This window comes from Halyomorpha halys, unplaced genomic scaffold (genome assembly GCF_000696795.3).
Source record: "Halyomorpha halys isolate HHAL.00 unplaced genomic scaffold, Hhal_1.1 Scaffold1114.1, whole genome shotgun sequence".
Taxonomy (NCBI): Eukaryota; Metazoa; Arthropoda; class Insecta; order Hemiptera; family Pentatomidae; genus Halyomorpha; species Halyomorpha halys.
Genome location: NW_027108103.1, coordinates 101,922 through 110,228, shown reverse-complemented (window position 1 = coordinate 110,228; position 8,307 = coordinate 101,922). Strand labels below are relative to the sequence as shown.

General features: G+C 40.1%; 1 pseudogene; it reads left to right on the top strand.

Annotated features, from left to right (window-relative positions):
* Positions 1-7,685: 7,685 nt before the first annotated feature.
* The window catches only part of LOC106688371 (large ribosomal subunit protein uL10-like), a 9,644-nt pseudogene continuing 9,022 nt past the window's right edge, over positions 7,686-8,307 (top strand).

Genomic DNA, 8,307 nt, shown 5'->3' with positions numbered 1-8,307 from the left:
ACGTTCCGACCGGTAATTTCTCCATTCTGTAAAAACGCCAACAGACACATAATTACATAAGGAAACTTTTAATTACAATTATATGATTAGTTGTTTCACTTGTTAAAAATTAATAAATACAAAGTTTTCGAAAATGTTAATTTCATTGAGTTGATTTTGTGACTAAATGATTTCTATTTCTTAAAAATTGTAGCTGGAATTATTATTAACTAAGTTTTTAATTTTTGACGCGCCAGTGGTGCAGTTAAATTTTTTTTATTAAACAAAATTTAGTTTATTTTGAAATGATTTTATTTAAAATGCTAGTGTATTGCACCTATCTAAGTCCAAATTTTTTTTTGTGATAAATTTCAATGTTACAGCCCCTTCCGCATAAATCGAGAACTCTGTCTGGGAAAGTATCAGAATAAATACGAAAATTTAAATCAAATGTACTTATTGAAAAATTTTAGATGTAAGAGGCTATACGAAAAGAACATAAGAGGTAATAGACTTATTATTTCAGAGGATCAGTTTTGGTAGATTACAGAACATAGTTCAACTTCAAAACCTAAATATATTGAAAAATAGGTTTGGGGCCACAGCCTGATTGTCCTATGGATGCCCATACACTATGCCCAGAATAAGCTAGGTTCTACGGATAATTAATTTGGGTTTTTAAATATTGTGTTTTTTGAGGGTGAAAATAGATAAAAGAGAAATAGAAATAGAAAGATTTATATATTCCTGAAAATAGATGAAACATTGAAGTTATGAAGTAATAGGTGAAAGAGAGGGAGAGAAAAAAAAGGAAAATATGAACATGCACTATCACACAGTTGAAAAAAAAGTTTTTCTTTATTTATTGATATTTACAACTGTATAAAAAATACAACAAGTAAATTTGATCATAATGACATAATGATATGATACAGGATGTAGAAAAACTACCCAGTAGTAGAACTCTAAAAACAGTTTACAATATAAGGTCACGAGGCCATCTTCTTTTCAGACACCTCGGAGGATTGCCAGGAATGGAAGAGGAAGCAAGGTTAGAAACTAGTGGGTTTGGGAGTTTGAAAAAAATAAACAATAAAATTACACAATTTTTAATATAAAAATAAATAATAAAGATGATATAAAATAGAAGAAAATATAAAAGACAAAATGCTTGATAAAACTGAAAAAAACAAAAACAGAAAATATTTTAAAATAACAAGAGAAAAATTTAATAAGAAAATGAAGGAATAAAATTAACCTACAGAGCTCTTGTTAAAACGTTGTTAATATAATTAACTGTATGTATATAATTAGTAATATGTCTATTGGTTTTAATTAACATTTATACTGGTTAATTACTATTGATATTATAATGTGTGCTATAGAAACAGAAATATATATATATAATGAAAAGGTGAGAATGTATTGATATGAAAAAACTTGGTAAAATTGAAGAGAGATAGTATAGATAGGGGTGAAACAGATGATAGTTAGATAGACTGAATATAGATGACAAATTGGTGAAGAAAGGAGAAAATAAATTGTAAACTGCACACACTCTAACTAGGTAAGATAAACACTGTTATCTCTAATCCAAGGAGGTTACCACGGGAGTAGATAGGAATTACCTCTGCAAACAACAATTTACTTAAAGATTCTTACACTATTAAAATATATTTACAGCGCACACGATTTAAGGTAGTGAGGAGTAAAATGGATGGGAAAATATAAGTAGTTAAGGGGAATTTGGAATTTACTAAATTAAGGTAATGGAACAAAAAATGGCCTGAACAAATAGTGCAATGTAAAACTGGGAAGTTTATCTAATTTCAAAATTATTTTTAAAACCATACTTTTATTAGACCCAAATCAATACAAAAAATCTTATAAAATAAATATACTTTTGAAAAAATAAATAACATAATGATAATAAAACTGCTCAAATAATGAGGTATTTATTACTAATGATGAGTAAATAGGTTACCATTGATATTGAACGTACCCGACTAATAAATAAATTTTTACTTATTTGTGTTCTTTACTCATCGCACCCATAACATAGGAAAAAAGAAAAGAAAAATTCCAATAGCTTACTAGCCAAATAGAAAATTTATAACTAATCAACTATGCTCCCTTAAATATAAAAAAATTAGTAATAATATATAAAAAAAGTAATTGTTGATTAAAATAAAATAACATCATTGTGAAATAGCGAGATCATCGCTATAGCGTTTAAAAACGTCGTTATATTAATATCCGATTTTCCATCTCTATACGCAACCCAAACGTACGCGACTGGAGTGTATAAAGGTCTAATTACAAGTACAGTAATGAGTGATATAATTGCTTTTATACGATTGGAGAAATGAATAGTAAAATAATACTTAAAAGAGGCATTACAAATGTCATACAATTAAAAAAAGGGAAGAGTGAGGAAGTAAATGAGGTGTATGGTGCTATAACGAATCCGGAAGATAGATAAAAATAGTTAATAGTTTTTCTGCTATATATCTTCCTTTTAATCCTTCCACTTCTACTACGGAACAGTGTGATATAGAGCGCGATCCATAATCCTCGGATCTGTACCAGCTGGCTGCGCCTAGTCCAGTCAATTCCTCTTTTGTCTAATGGTTCTTTGACTGCACCATCCCAATTATTTCTCGGCGTCCTTCTTGTTTTTTTCTTCATTCGGCTCTCCTTACATACATTATATCCGCTATTCCTTCCTCCTGCATTCTTTTTACTTGGTTATACCAAGCTTACTTCTTATTGTAGTATTCCTAACTTTGTCCCTTCGTGGTTTCCCCTCTATCCTCCTCAGATACCCCATTTCCATTGGTTAGATTTGGCTTTTATGTCTTGAGGTAGTAGTACAGGACTCGCATAGGTCAGTAAGGGGATAAACCTAGTTTTATGTACTACTTCTTTGACCTTCTTCGTAACATATTTCCTTACCAGGAATAACTGATTCCTAATATACTTACCGCATATTATGTGCACCGTATTCATATGCGCCATCACCCCATTTTAAAAAAAATAGTTCAGCTCACCTGTCTCACCAATGAACCTTTGTAGTTCTGAAATTGCCTTCCGAAGATCGTGAGGAGTTACCGTTCTGATTTTTATTAACGCAAGCATAATAGCAAGTGCTTGTGCCAACGTGGTTTCTGATAACGCTGCGAATTCTTCTTGGCTTACAGGCGCCGGTGGGGCTGGGTATCTATCTATCAATTTGATAGAATGTTCAAAACTGCAAGGCACACTATGCAATTTCCGGTCATTATCGCAGTTAATGAATAAAGAATAAATTAAAAAAATGAGAGAGTATAGGCTATGGGTAAAAAAAAAAAAAAAATAGAACAGAAGAAAAGAAAAGGGGAAGAAATGTTATATTCTTTTAGCTGTTGGACGTTCCAGATTTCGGCACCAATTAAGTCTGTTCTGTATCAGCAAGATACTAAAAAAAAGGGGCTTTTGATACAAAACTTTAATGTAGCAGCACCTTGATCTACTCGATCAGCTGATTTCACCTAATAGCTGATAATCGCACTAAGGTCTTTAAGCTATAAATCAAATTTAAAGAGTTAGGTTCGTCTAGAAATATCATTTTTGTATGATTCTAATGATGAATTTTAGGTCTGTTTTTTCTACAGTAATTAATACACTTAATAGGCCTACCAGACTCGATTCTCATAATTTTTCAGGAATTTTCAATCTTTGCACTACTGATATATTTAGTCCAATCCTAGAATTATACATATTTCGATTATTGGTCCATACATTATGCTATTGTTCATTGTCTTTTGGTGGAGTAAAATCGGATAATGGTTTTGTTATTTTTATGGTGTAAGGACCTGATAGCATGTAAAATTTAATACAAACTACTTATCTGTGTGATCTATTTGTGATATTTATATAGGCTTTGTGTTATCACTAATTTGATAATCATTTTTATAAATCTTGTGAATAAACTGAAGAATCAATAACAACAATGCACCCTTATACATCTTGGTCCCCCCTAATTAAGTGTATTTTAGGTCTAAATCCCCCCAGGGACTTAGAAGTAGGGGGTCGGAATCCCAATTCGTGATCTTTACATTACGACACACATGCTCAAACCGCTCGCATACCAAAGCCCCCTTAAGATCAATAAACGGCAGAATTTTTTTTTTTTTTTAGTAAAAAAGAATATTAACGTTCAGAGGTGTATATTTGGACAAATAAAATCATAAGTATAGTATTTTTAAAATAGTTAACACAACGCATTTATTTCGTAAATCATTGTCGATTAATTTGTGGGATAGGAAATAAAAAAAAACACGAATGATAGTAACAAATCGCTTCTCGGCCTATTGGCTAAGACCAAAGTGTAGTTCCCGATCAGTAACGTCAGTGTTGAAGAAGGGGATACACTTCTGTTATTTACGCGCGAGGAAGGACAAAGGATTGCCTCCCCCCAGCCCCTGGTGATTAAATATTTGTATATTTAAGTATTTGGGATTATTGTGAGCCCAGAATTGGACCGTGTACCCTTGCATAACAACAGGCGGTGTTACTGCCTCTGGTATTATGGACGTAAAGTACGTATTATAGGATAGAGGGTGGCCATGTTGTTGTGGGACACCCTTTGACCAGGCTTGCCAGTGGACAGTATTACACCAAGTGCCCTGTGCCCGGCTGTGGTAAGGAGTACACGAGCAGCGCTTGGACAGCGGGCTAACAATCAGTTATGCGCCACGTCTCCGCAGGGCATCGCATCACTGGCATTAGGCCCCGTCATTATTGCCAGTTGTGCATCTCATATATAATAGAAAAACCCAAAATTACTGCCTGTCGCTGAAGAAGAAAGCCCAGACCGAGAAATTGCTTGACATTGGGGGAGTTGCTGAAAACAATAATCATTTAGAGGAAGTAGCAATCCCTGATGTGGTTGCAAGTTCACCGGTCCCAATGAGCATGGATGAAGAGGGCAGGCCGGTGCGACCTGAAGAGGCACGGAACGTGGTGCCAGTTGGTGATGGAAATGGTGACCCTGGCGCGGCCAACAATGGGACGTCCTCAAGAAGAGGAGATCCTGCAGAAGCAGAGGAGGAAGTCCTGTTGAAAAAATACAAAACAGAATTAGGGGAGGTGCATCTGAGAGGCGTTGACGAGGAGTCATGGGTAGCTTTCGGAGGGGGGGGAGGGGGATCCTCGAAAATGTGATAGAATGGGTCCGTATAATTTGTAAGATCCGGCCGACGGAGAGGAGAAGAGGGCCGTGTAGACGGACCATAGATCCCTCCGATCCCCGCGCCATCCAAAATATATACAGAGTAAACAGAAGAAAAGCGATAAGGATGGTGACGGGGGAGCTGCCCACACTATGCAACCTCTCTTTGGAAGACTTGTACGCGCGCCTGGAGGGAGAGGAGGTGGGGGACTTCGACCCAGAATCAATGTAGGGGTCGAGAGGGCCAATGAGGCGGTCGTAATGACTGGTATCACATCCGAGGAGGTTCGAGAATTCGGCCCCCGGTGAGGATGGAATAGACTATAGGTCCTGGAGGAAAGTCCCTAATGAAAACTCCTAGCATCAATATTTAATATTTGTCTGGGGCACCGAAGGGTCCCGAAGAACTGGAAGGAGTCCAGTACCATATTCCTCCCCAAGCTTAAGTCTCCCGCCGGCGTGAAGGACTGGAGACCCAGAGCCCTCACCAGGACGATATATAAGATTTATGCCAGGATTCCGGCCGATAGGGTTGCGTCCTGGTGTAGGGCTCAGGAGGTCCTCTCTCCCTGCCATAAAGGGTTCACGGCTCATGACGGAGTATTTGAGCACAACTATGTGCTCCGCCAAAGAATGGTGGCTGCCAGGAAGAAGAAAGATGAGCTCTGTGCCACGTGGCTAGATGCGTTCGGGACTATCCTACACGCTTGTATCGCCGAAACACTGCAGACAAGAGGGGTGGGGAATGCGCTGGTGGATATAGTGAGAGACCGCTACACAAACTCATACACCAGCGTAAGCTCGTCCTCTGGAGAGTCGGATCCCATCAGGATGAGAAGAGGAATCAAGTAGGGCTGCCCACTGAGCGGTCTGTTATTCATCCTGGGGATCGACCACATCATAAGGAAGATTAACTCCGGTGAACAGCATACGGTACTGGCCTACGCGGACGACATCGCCCTACTCTCCCCAACTCCTGAGGTCCTCCAGAGATTGATCAACGAGGTGGCTGAGGCCCTTAGCAGGATCGGGCTGAGGATAAACCTCACCAAATGTAAAACTATGCACGTATCCGGAAAGACACCGGTGGGGATCCGAGCGACCCGGTTTAAGATAGCGGGGAGGGAGATGGATATGCTAAAGGAGGGTGAGGTGCAGAGCTTCCTCGTCAACCTAGTTGGATTCCTGGTCTCGAAGCTGGCCCCATGGCAGAAGATAGGTTGCCTGAGGACCTTCGTCTACCCATCCTTAAATTTCCAAATTGAGAAATGGCCACTACTTTAAGGGGGACTGGTGAAGGGTGGATGAGATGGTCAGGGCTGATATATAGAGGAGTGCTCGACCTGCCGTCGGAGGCATCAAATAAATATCTATATGGAGCCAGGCCTGAGGGGCTATATGGCATCCCTATCGCTGCGGAAGAGAGCGATCTGGCACTAATCGATGAGATTGATTCAAATGATGAGAAGCTCCGTCGAATGGCTGATGAGGACCTAATGGAATCAGCGTCCTCGCGCACGAAACCTGGTCACCAAACCGATCCACAATCCTTTCTTTCCAGGTTGGTGACGGAGGATATGCGCGAGAGGTCCAGCAAGGTGTCAGATGGCTGGACGAAAGGAAGGATAGCCTCCCAGCGGATGGGCGTGAAATGGAACTTACAGGAAGACGCACCATCAGTCGTGTATGGGGATGTCTCAATTAGGGCCCACGAGAGGCAGAGAATATTAATGAGAATGAAAAGAAGCAGATGGAGAGGGGAGAGACCTTGAGGCAAACAACCGTGCAAAGAAGAGTGCCGGACTGCCTGGTGAACTCCCCGGACTCAAGTCACATTCTCCAGACCGGCGAATTAATGTCCTTCGCCGACTGGCGGTTCAACCACAAGGCGAGACTCCAGCCCCTGAATGGGCATCGGAGGTATGGGGGAGACCAGGATAAGAGCTGCAGGCGATGCGCGTTTGCAAATGAGTGCCTAGGACGTGTAATTGGGCAGTCCAACGTGCATGCGGTTCTTCGCCAGAAGAGACATGATGTCATCGTAGACTGGATTGAGGCTATGGCGAGGAACCGAGGATACGGAGTCGTCGGAAAGAATCAAGCAGTTGACGGCTCCGGCCTGCGACGCGATCTTGTGGTGTCGAAGGTTGACAAAGCCTTGATCATTGATGTAACCTTCGAGAACCGCAGAGAGGCATTTGAGTCGGCAAGGGCCAGGAAAGACGGCAAATACGCCGCCCTGAAGACCTCCCTACGTTCCAGGTAGAGGGAGGTGAAGATAGCCCCAATATTCGTGGGCGCCCTGGGAAAGTGGGACCCCAACAATGACAAGTTCCTTCGGGGGATAACCACTGGGGCGTTTCTGAAGAAGATGAAGAGGCTGGTGACATGCGAGACCATTGCCTGGTCCAGGTGCATATATATGGGACATTTGTCCGGCCGGATACAAAGACCCTACAGATGGTACCGGCCCGAGGTGGACCGGGCGGAGGGGATGGTCGCAGCAGCCGAAACACGGCTGTTGGGTGATGAGGAGATGGGGCGAGAAAAAAAAAGGTATCTTAAGAAGATGAGGCTGGTGGAGGATTCCACCTGCCGTCTATTTATGGAAGATGAAGAAAAGGCACAGCACTTTCTGTGTGAATGTGAAGCCTTGCATTCAGAAGATTACAGTATCTGGGGCAGGACAGAATGAAACCTGAAGACATTTCTAGAATAAACCAAAAAGAATTATTGAACTTCATAAGAAGCATAGGATTCATATGGGATATCTAGTGGAAAGAGGGGTAACTCATAAAAGATCCAATCCAAGGGATTCCCGACCCTCAGTGTAATAATAATAATAATAATATTAATAACAAATGGAAACAAGAAGTAACAAATGACTTAATTGCTTAGAATAAAAAAGTAGGTTAGAACGTGCTTTAAAAAAAACCGTGCCCGTGTAGGCCTCGGCGCTTCGCGCCGAGGCGACATATTTCCGTGACAACGTATACTCTATGCTAATATTACATAAATATAAATTAAAATCAATCCAATGTTATATATTTGAAATAATAAACCAGTTCACATATTGAATTCAGATATTCATTTTTGCTTGGTTATACAAAATATTT